Consider the following 12,271-nt stretch of genomic DNA (forward strand, 5'->3'; position numbering starts at 1 on the left):
TCATGACCTGAGCTGAAGTTGGATGCTTAACTGACTGAGCCACCCAGGCGCTCCCCCAAATCCCCACAGGGACTTTTAAAAATTAATCTCTAACAGTAAAAATAAAACTAGAAATTACCCAAAGTTACTAAAAATAACTTATATGGGCTATTTTTATTATTTAAGCGACTACATGAAAATCGGGGCTAAACTTGATGGATAGTCATTTGTTCTTAATTTGTTTACAAGCACACAGTTAGTTAAGAACATTGAACATTCATGTTACATCTGTCCCAAAGATGAAAAAGACTGGTTATTTATCTTTAAGGAGATCACAGAATTTCAGGAGAAACAGTTATATTAATGGATAATTAAGTTTGATAAGAACTTGATTAGAGAACTTGATTAAAGTTCGAAGTTGGTTATATTAAAAATTCAAGAGAAGAGTGATTAACACTTCAGATAAAGTTAGAAAAGCCTTCAGAGAGGAAGTGGTATTTGGGTTAAAACTAACAAGATGGGGAAAAGCATTCTGAGACGAAGAACAACTCGAGGGTGACTGTGTGTGGCAGTACAGGGATGAGCTAGTGTAGGGTATGCTTGGGTATCTGCAAGTTCCTGAGGCAGTAAAAAGCTTAGAGTAAGAGGGGAACTGCATCATTGAAAGCTTTTATCATATATTTTATTGGTCATCAATAGGTGATCATAGGAATGTTATAAATGAAGATATAGAATTATCATAGCACAGACTCTCTCCTAGTTCTGAAGATACAAGAATGAATTAGGCATGGTCTCATTCTTCACAAGTGGGAGTCAGTGGTAAAAATAAATAAAAATCGTTTTAAGTTATCTACTATTTACATTTTCCTGAACTGTTTTTTTTTCAGATACTATTTAAGTGATTATATAATTATATAATAACAAATTTAAAACTTTGGAAAAAGATAGAAAAGAAGCTCAAGCAAGGAAAAAATAGAGACTGGCAATGAGGCTAAAAGTTTACAATGTAAAGACACACACACACACACACACACACACACACTCAATACTTGGTCATAATTGATGTCTGTAAGGGTTTTTGCAGCCAAAATAAAAAAGAATTGGCAGTTACACAGCTCACAATGTTCATATGATTTTTTTTCCTTCTTAGATTCAAAACCTCCATTCTTTCTGGTACTAAGTTCAAACAGGAATTTCTCATCAGAGATCTCATAAAGAGTATATTGTGTGATGTACTATATGTCCTAAGCAATATGAAATATGCAGTAAAGAGTTTCATAAGGATATTTTGTATAAAATTATACAAACATATAAGCTAAACATATAAGCATATAGATCACACTAAAATGTGATTAAACAAAACCATAGGAGCCAACAGTTCCAACAATTGCTTCTCTGCACACCTCAAATGAAAGTGTCTTTCATTGGGGCACCTGGGTGGCTCAGTAGGTTAAGGGTCTGACTGTTGATTTTGGCTCAGGTCATGATCTCACGGTTTGTGAGTTCGAGTCCTGCATAGGGTCTGTATTGACAGTGTGGAGCCTGCTTGGGACTCTCTCCTTCTCTCTCTGCCCCTACCTCATTCACTCTCTCTCTCAGAATAAATAAATAAACTTAAAAAAAAAACCTGTCTTCTGCAGACACTGTCATAATCAGTTCAAGAGTAATCGAATATTCAAAGTCATCTGTCTAAAATGAGTATAAAATCTGTTATACTCTATTGCAAATTACCTGGGTGGATTTTTTGAAATTGTGCAACTAACACAAATTGAAAAATCAATTGAATGCTGAGGTTGAGTGGTGTTGCCATTTGTAATATCCAAATCTTACATTTCTTTGTTTTTTTTTCAGTGAAACACCCTTATTGTTCTCGTTGACTTCTAAAATATCAATTTTATCTGTTTTACGTACTGAGATTCTATGCAAGATCTCACATGAAGAAAGTTTGCTATTGTTGATTTAAAGGTTTAAAACGTATACAAGTCGCTGCTGCAACCTGCTGAGTCCTCTTGGTAGAACATTATAACAGTGCTGGGATTTCCTTTCCTTGACTGAGCCTACGTTGGCCAGCCTTCCCACTCAGAAACCAGCCTTCAATTCTGTCCTTAACAACTGTTTATTCAGTACAGCCAAATTTGAATTAGTATTAGGTAAACAGTGCCTTACATCTAATTAGGGGGACTGAATATTGGGACAAAATATGCTCAAAATGTTGATGATGGAAGCTTTGAAGAACATGTTAAATGGCGAATGTGATATCTGGGAAGAATGCAGTATTGATTTGAACATTAGGGAAGGACACCATCAGAACAAACCCCAGTATTAAAAATTTTTCCTGTCTGACTTTAGAATAGATGTTCCTAAACATTCTTTACCTACTTTTAACCATTGTGGTATCTTCTAATGTCAACATTCAAGATAGATTTATATATATTGGGTTAGTATAATCACATCAGGATTTTATTGGGTGAAATCATGTCTCTGGGGATTTGCTTGGGCTACGTTCTGAGAAAAGGCTCTGCAGTTGGATTCTATGAACTTTCCTCAGTAGTATTCAGCAAAGTTATTTTAAGCTTGGGTTTGGAACACTGTAGCAACATCTAGAAAGGTAATAATATGATTTCTGACGTGTAGTTTACCACCTTATTCTTCATCACTAAACTCCACGTAGCAGAGATGAACAGTATCTGATTCCGTGCATTGCCTCATTCAATAAACATCCATTTCAAAAGTTTGCAAACTGTATTCCTTTTATATTCCTGTAAATTTTTTCAGAATTTAATTCCATGTTAGATATTAAAAGACAATAGCAGATTTATTCAGGGGCAGGAAAAGGAGTCAAAACACAAGGCTTTGACTTATGGCATCAAAATTGAATAACCATATTCATTTTAAATTGACCCTAGTAGGAGACAAAAAACTAACAGTAAAAAGGTGAAACACTGAAACAAACTGAACAGTGCTGACAACTAATAGCGTGGTACCCAGAATGCACGGAACAAAAAAATATCCCCCCTCCCCCCAAAAAAACCTGTGAATGGCATAGATACTTTCATTTCTAAAGATGGTTATTCATGGGGAAAAAAAATGTTCTTTGAAAGCAATATTCCCATTTTGTTTAAGAAACAGCACTTAATGGGTTAAAGTAAACTCACATTTTCAGCAAGGACAGATATTTTGATAGCCCCAAGCAATCCCTTTGGCCATCCTGAGTAAAACACACTGCTTACATAGCCTTTCTTCCCAACAAATTATTTTTAAAATGATCAAACTGTGCCATATTATTTGTAATGCTATTAAGAATAATATCTAAAGTACTTAAACTAATTATGCCTATTTTGTAAGATTAATTATCATTAATAATTTAACATATTTTATCCTTTAAGTCAGTATCCGTTCTGATCTTTAACTTTAGAGAGCACACTGTATATGTACCACATAATTAGGGCTTATGTATCACATAATTAAGGCTAAATACTAGGAAATCAGACTAATGAGACCAAATCAAACTGAATTATTTAAGCTTTTTTTTTCTTTAATTTTAGAGGTAGATTATTTAGTAATTAAACACTGATTTCATTTTCTTCAGCTTGCATGCGTCTCCTTTGTTTTTGTGATCCTTGCTGCAGAAGCCTCCCCAAATGTTTGCCTGGGAAGTAAGGAAAAGCAATGTCTCACTTGCCACAACTGGGAGTCAAGTCATGAATACAAGCAGGTGGTTTCATTCTTTTTCTTTCCCTTCCTCCTTCCTCCTCCACTCTTTAGTTTCCTGGGGTCTTCATGAGTTTTTTTCCTAGGGTTCCAATGGCCTGTCTTCAAACTGGAACACGCTTAGCTTCCTGTCACTTTCCCTTTCATTCTCCCAGGGCCTGGCCGCCGGGATGGGGAATTGATGGCTATGCAACAAACAACATTATTCAGGATTTCAAGTTTTACGAAGAGATGTCTTAGACAGAAGGACTTCTGTGTTCTTCTCACCGCTTCATTCACTCATTCACTTGTCAGTCATTTGTATCATCGTTCTTTGAATAGATGTTTATGAGTGGCTACTGCGGGCCAGCCCCTGCTGTTATTCAGCACAACTGATGGGATTTGGGATATGTGGCTCCGATCAACAGCAAAACACATTTGGGTGTGTCATCCCACAAATATTCGCCGAGTGACTTCTCGGTTCCCAGGGGCTTGGTTAGGGGCTAAGGATGGAGTGGGGAGGAAGAGGGACAGACCTTTGTTTTCAGAGCTGCCGGTCTTGCTGGGAAGACATAAATGCATCGTTCTGTTAAGATGCCTCATGACGGAAGAAGTATAGGGTCGCTTGGGAATCAATGGATACAGGGTTTAACTTCAATTAGGTGTCAAAGGCGGCTTCCTCTAGGAGCTGTCATTTAAGCCAAGGCCAGAAGGATGGTGAGAAGTTAGTTTAGGTATGTGGAGGTGGGAAGTAGCTGGTTAAAAGCAAATTATGGAAGAATCTTCCAGACACAGGAAACGTGTGTGAAGGCTAGAGGGAGAAGAACACATGACTTGATCCAGAGTTAGCAACAAATTCAGTGTAACTGGACAGTAGCATTAAATAAGCCTAGAGAGGTCAATAGGCATAGGTCAGAAACTGAGGCCCGTAGCTAGTTAAGTGCTTTAAGTGGACAAGCTGTAAGCTTAATTTCTGATTCCTCAGTCTCCATTATACATACTGATCCTGTGCACAAAGAAAAGATAAAGAAGTTATTTAATATAAAAAAATATTTATTTTATTAAAAAAGAATGACTCTTAAACAATCTCTCCTCTCAATGAATTAAAATATATATATTTTTTTTCAGAAAAGCAATTGAGTATATTCTTAGATAAAACAGACGATGTTTTTCGAGAAGACCAAAGGGAAGCATTTACCATCTTCCTTCATCTCCAACTTGACTTGACTCCTCCATGATAATCCATTTATTTCTAGGACACACTTGCCTCTCTGCCCCCAGATCTGGACCCAAGTGAGCTATGTCCAGGCAGTAAGGTTCTTTAGACAGCAGAAGCAGGGTGAAAGATGCCCTTCAGACAGAAATCGAAGCAGTAAGGCACAAGAAGAGACTATTCCTGGAGAAGTTGCTAAGATTCTGAACTAAGACAGCAGGAGTGAGACTAGCAAGAAGCAGCCAGATTTGGGAGACACCTGTGAAGAAGTGACAGCACACGGTGAACCAGTTGGGGAATGGCTGATATGAAAGGGAGAAGTCAATGAAGATTCAGGTTTTATCACGAGAGCAATGAATAGGAATGAGCTACAGGTTTGGGGGACATAGTGATTTCAACATTTTCAATAAATTTCATTATTTTATTGATTAAGCTTTTCCCAATGGCAGGAGCATTCATCTTTATAGTGCTTTAAAAGTGTATCCAAATGTCAATTGGATTTGAATGACCATTTCTATTTTCACACAGTTAAATAGAGCAAATAGGTCACTTCTCACATAGATAAAGTGCCTGCAAACAAGTTGTTTTTACCAGTCAATTTTGAAATCTCAACAAGTAGACCTATTAGCTGATTCCTGACACATGTCCCTTGGTGGTCTGGCCTTTTTCTGGCTGGGGTAGGAGAGTAATTGGCAGACTACCCTCAGGTAGTCCTTTGTCAGCAGTTCAGCCCTTCTGATATCTCTCTACCTCGCCACTGCTGTTCTCCACTCAGTGATATCAAGCCTTCAAGGAAATTAAAAGTAACTTTTCTTCTCGGAAGAGTAGTAACCCTTGTGTTGAATGAGACACATGCACTGCTACTCCATTGGCAAGTCGTGAACCATAATATGCTACTGGTTGAAAGTAAAAGTATTGGAAAGAGTAAAGAAGCATCATTGCTCCTTGATGTCAAGAATGACTTGAATCCAAATTGGCATACTTTTTTTACCCTATTCATTTATCACTGAGGAAATTCTTAAGTAATTTTTGCAGATTCGTTTTTGATGTATACTGGCTATTTCTGATGGTCTCAAAACTGACCATTACTTGGAATTGTTTTTCTTCCCTACTGGGGAAAGAAAATAAGACCATCATTACCACAATATTCATCTTGGGTAGCACAAAATGACATACACAGTTTGGACCAGGAGACAAATATAATAATACTTTACAAATGAATCTTTTTTTTTTTCCAAAGTAGATTTGGAAGAAATTATACATAGAAAAGACCTTAAACCTAAGTCAAGGAAATAGAGTTCTTCATTTATCACAGAAACAAATAGTACAGTAAAGACATAATTTCCCATAATGGCCCTTGATCGAGTCAACCTATTTCACTCATTTTATTATACAATGTTCAAATGTTTTAGATCTATCCCATCACCTGTCAATTCATGCTTCATTATCCTGCTCCTCAGTGCCATTCAAGGTTGACTTCCTCTCCAATAGTCTCCCCTGTCCAAACAGGAGTCGTGCATGCCTTTTCCTTCCCCACTGTCAATCCAAAACATGATTTCCCATAATTATATATTTCAGAAGTCATAGTGAGCTCAATTCTTTCTGCCAGAGAGAGGAAAGAACTCAGACCATGTAGGAAAAGTAATCCATCAACCATTTTACATTTGCTTGGAGATTATCATAAAAGATACAGTGTTTGCTCCAACTTGCAGTCCCACAGAGTTCTACAAAAAAGGCCCTTGACAATGGGCCATCTGCAGCCTTACCATGCAGACCTTCTTGAGAGTACGGTTGTGGACAGAGCAACAAAAGTCCCTATGAATTTCCCCAGAGTAGAGCCATTGCTTTAGCGATCTGCAGTTCCTTCCTGAGCTCACAAGTCTGTCTGACACATCAGACAAGCTTTCAAATTAAGGATTTCGGTTTCAGAACACAGTCAATTCACTCTGTGACATGTGGGACAAAGGCCACTGTGACAGTCCTGGAAGGAGTTGCTACTATAAACCCATACATATTTTTCTAATCACATCATCACTGCCTCCAGACATGGCTTCTACCCCTACTGCCACATTCACAGTCATGTAAAGCAATAGTCATAATGAAATCAAATGAACCTACTATGAGCCAAAGACTATTACCCTTTAATTTTGATTTCAGCTCTGTTAGATCAGTTTAATTATGTCAAATGTATTCAGTGGGGGGGAAAAAAAAGTGAGGATGGGACAGGTTGTTCTCGAGCAGTCACATTCGATAATAAGTGATTATAGTCTAAACATTAACCCCGGTCTTATGGTCTCCAAAGCTCATATTTTGTTGTCTGCAGAACACTGTGTCCAATACAGAAATTTAAAGCTTCAGGATCATCCTGTTTAACTTCCATACACTTTAGAGATGCAAAACCTATAATGTACTGGTTGAATGCATTAATCAAGGTCACATATTTATATTAAGGCCAGCTAGCACCAACACCTACACTAAGGATTCCTAGTTCAACTCTATTCTGTATCGTATTCAACTAAAAAGATTATAATAGATTTTATAGTAACAGTCATCATTATTATTATCACCACTGTTAATTGAAATCATACCTCTAGTTAGCACCGAAACTTCTGTGGGATGACCGTATTATTCCCCACGGTTGCGTCATTGCAGGCTTCCTTGAATAACAGCATTTTCAGCACAGATTATACACCGGTTCAGTGACAGACTGGCCTCATTAGACTCAGAGCTTCAGAAATCTTTACTTTCAGTATCTTAAGACTTAACGTTTTCAAATATAATCGTGTGTCTAAGGATGGGCAAGATGGCCTATGTGATCTTTTCACTTCTCTGCGCTTTGCTGGGCCTAGGTTCATTTCTAAACAAGAGGAAATAGAGTACTTTCATTTGACTGTCTTGATAAAATGCTGATGCCTTCTTTGTGCATTTTTTTAAATTCTTTTTTGAGAAAGGAGGAAAGGATCTGCATCATTCATCAGATTTTCAAAAGGTTAGATTTTTGTACTGCTTGGGCAAAGAATTAGTTTAAGTTACATTACACTTTATATCATCAGCCCCAAATATATGGGACATATAGAAACTATATGCAAATAGAGGCATTCTACATATGTTTGCTCACTTGGTACAGTAGGTGTAGTGCATATCACCTAACCTTCCTCACATAGTGCTATGCAAACATTTCACTGAATTGATTTTTTTTCTAAAACCAGGCACTATTCCAACATTGAAGTTCTATAGGAAAATGGAAATGCCAGTGCAAATTTCTATTTTTAATTTAACTATCCACTGATCCAAGTTTGAACTGAAAAAAAAAAAAAAACTCAGGATATTATCATGTAATGGCAATTCTCACAATGATTGTTGCCTTATAACATCATCTGCAGATCAGGCACAAAGATTAATTTAGGACCATTAATAGAAAAATTTTCAGAGGAACTTGAGCTCAAATTATGCCAATCTGTTACTGTTCCAAAATAAACGCATCAGGTGGCATTCAAATGCAGGTGGTTAACCGTTTTATCAGTGCAGATATTTAAGCTATTAGAAATATAATTAGAAAAATTAAATTAAACACACTTAATGTGGATTCTAATTTTAGCAGCACTGTCCTTAGCATTATGCTATTTCTATTGTAAATTATAAAATGTGCATAAATTGCACAAGTTTGTTTCTGAGTGATAGCTGAACTTAGATAATTAAGTTGTTAACCATGAACTTCAGTGGTCAACATGGTTATATATCTTTGTCTTGAGCCTGCTCCTCCTTCTTGTTTCCACAAATCTCAGGGGAGGCAGATGAATGGCACTCGACTCTACCCAGCTACACAGTCGACTGATTAGACATAGCCCTGTACCACAGGTACACTCAATTACATGCCTTCCAGAGAGTCAAGCATTTCCCGAAGCTAAAAGTGCTGAATCTGTTGGCTTCACACATTTTATAGTAGGAGAAAACTGTGATCAAACATATTGAAACCTTCAATTTTATTGCATAACATACGTCCTCCTTCTGCTTAACACAGAAAGTGAAGAGTTTATTGAGATAAAAAGGGATAAATCAATTTGCTTCCAAATAATTAAGTCATTAAGAACTGGACAGTGACTTTATTTTTAGTAATTAAGTTATCTGCATGAGGGAAAATGTGACATTAGATTTAAGGCAACTTGGTGTCCATCGTGATACAGCCCTATATTTAATTTTTAAGATGTCAAATAGAACACCCTCAGTAAAAGGGTAACACCAAAAAAAACTGTATTTGCTGTCATTATGCTCATAACAGAAAAGCACTTCAGAAGGACTGTTCTTAAGGCTGCTTGTACGTTGAGAAAACCATCCATTGCTGAAGATGAACCTGACAGCATTAACTACTGATAATAAGCACACACTACATATAAAATAACTCTATGGATCAAGATCTAACATATGCTTATTTCCCAAATCTTTCTTTGTTAGTATTTATAAAGAGCCAGATATCCCTTCTATTTCCTTATCCACTGTGGGTCTACAGGAGAACACGCAGAGAGATATTCAACCACCTAGCTTATGCCTAGTGTAAGGCAGGCACATACAGTTATTTAAATGCATAGTTATTTAATGCAATAAGACCTAAATTGCCTCCTCTTTGAAACTTAGAAATAATTGCATATTCTACAGCTAGAAATCCAGTGACTTTTCCTCCACAATCTTAATATCCTTGGTTGTAGCCAAAGCTTCGTGAAGCTCTCAGACATGCCTAATTCCGCAACTTGGAATAGTTCTAGAAATGGCAAAACACTATCGTTTAAACAAGACATATGAAGAAGACTGGCAAGAATCGATACATCTCAGAAATCAAGGGATCCTTTCCAGGAGCTATTTCCTGAGGAACACGATCAGCAAATCCTTTGATTCCTGAACTTTATCATAAGCTAACCACTAAACATTTTATGCCTATTTTAGCTTTAATGAAGGTAGATGTAATTTCTGAACAAGTTCAGGAAAGTACTTCTTTCAAGCAGGGAAACTGCTTAAATTAATTAAGCTAATTAGGTTAATGAATAATTAAGGTAATTCTCTCATTCTCCCCCCACAATTCAACCTCTTCATCTCTTAGTCATAAGTCTCAAACGGTGGTATTAGAACTCCTACATACACATTATACTCCTGTTTAATATTCTACATCATAATTGGAAGTATTTTTTTTTGTTTTTCTCTTAGTTTATAGCTTAAATAAAAATGGGGCATCTCTCCAATATTGAGTATCTCTTTAATTAAGAAATGTAAATATCATAAATTAAAAATTAGTCTGGACTAGAAAAGATACATAGGTATAAAAAATAATTTTAATAATCACTCATTTTAAATAAAGTAATGGACTCATGAGCACTTACCTTTCCTATTGTTGTAGGATTTTTTTTTACCTCAATACCCGGGATTCGTTGTCTCACCTCTTTAAAGAATGAAGGGGTGGACCCAAAATACAATGAGTAGCAGGCAAAAGTTTATTAGAGTATAAGATCAAAAAGGTAGAATAGTATGAAAGCTCTCTTTACAATGAGGGGATATTCGATAGAATGCCCGAGGACTATAGGCAAGGGTTCTTATCTGGTTCTTGTTCTGGTCAGCCCCTGCTTCCCTTCCCCGTTTTCCTTCTCAGGTCCTACTCTTATTGGCTTGATACTTCTAGGCGCTGGGTTGTCCATTCCTGATTGGTTCATTTCCATTGTATGATGGGTGGTCTATGGCCAAACCCTTCCTTGTGGGTAATAGGCTTTATGGTCTACTTGTTTTCAGTCAGGTCTTTTGTCAAATTCCTGAGGGAAATGTGAGGGGGAGTAGGTGGTGTCTGTTACATTCTTAAGACCCTTACCCTGAGGGGCTTTGCTGTGGTCAGACACTGCCAGCGTTGTTCGAAAATCTGTGTTTTTCCCTCACCCAGGGACCTCAGCTCCTAATCTTTTCCTCTATGCCTATTTTATCCTATCTTTTCCTACCACAATATTCTAGACTCTGCAAAATCGTATTTCATGTGATTCTTTATCTAGCCAAAGAAGTATGTACTACTATTGTATTTTCATAGGTAAGCAACTAAGGATTCAGATATGTTAAGAGACTTATGCAAGGTCATACAGCATGAACACTGCAGAGCTTGGATTTGCCTGTTTCAAAGAAATTATTAAATCCTTTTAGCACTTGGCTTATTTGGGGGATGCAAATGTAGAATTACTTCTCTAAATGTGGAGCATATTTTTATAGTCTGTATATTTCCAGTGAATTAGTAAGCTGGTAAAAAAATTAAAAATTCATGAAAACACTGTAGCAGAGAAAGATTATACTGAGTCAAGGTGGTAATTTGTGTCTTTTGTCTTCTAGACTATTGTCCTGAACATTGTCAGTAGTTATCCAATATTACATTTTAATTTAGATGCAAAGCCATAAATATGGGATTTTGGAGAATAAAGATATTTTCTATTTACTTCTATGATCACAGACATAATTCTGTCAGTCACCTAACTTCAACTAACCTCTGTCATCCCCCTCACCACTAAGGGGCAATACAGTAGCACACATGTCACTATAATTAGCGTGCAGCAGCAATTTTCATTAGACCAATGATCTCCAATAAGATTTTCCCAAGGGCTGCATTCAGTTATATGTAATAGTTAGGCGGGCCACACATGTATTAGCATATAATTTGCACATGATTTGCATATGCATTTAAAGATTGCATCATATTTCTCTGGATATTTCAAGTAAAAATGTAATTACTACAACGTTGAATGTTATGATTTCTATTTCTCTGTACAATCCCACCACATCTGGCTCTGATGGTTTATGACAGAATACTCAGCAGAAAACTAAGAAAAGCCAGTGAGGAGGAAATAGTAGAGATGGTTAGGGTCAACAGAAATCTTTTTGGGGGCACTAATGATGACTACTGAGAGTACAATGCATTAGACAATTTGTCTCTTTTATAAGGATAAACGAGTAAATGCACACTGGGTGGACCTTCTAAGAAATGCCTTTCTAGTTACGGCTGGTATCTTGTTGAGCATCTTTTTTCAAACCTCATTACAAGCTAAATGGCAAATTATCTGTTATCACTTGGGAAATCTCAGTTACCTCTTAATTCTAATAGTGTAGTCACATAACAACTTTAAGTGAGTTTTCTTTGAAACCTAATTATTCTCTGTTTTGAACACTAATTTTAAGTGGAGAGCTCTCTATTTCCCTTTAGTTTCTTTATACATATGGACCAGTCCCACCCAACTGGAGAGCATACCCTCTTCCACTTAAGAAGCTTTCTGGTGCGTTAATGTTTGGTTAGGTAGAAAAAAAAAAACAAAACGCAAGTAAGTCAACAAGAACTACACAGGAAAACATTTTGAAAAAAAATTGGGACTGGATACA

Source organism: Prionailurus bengalensis, chromosome C1 (assembly GCF_016509475.1).
Source record: "Prionailurus bengalensis isolate Pbe53 chromosome C1, Fcat_Pben_1.1_paternal_pri, whole genome shotgun sequence".
NCBI lineage: Eukaryota > Metazoa > Chordata > Mammalia > Carnivora > Felidae > Prionailurus > Prionailurus bengalensis.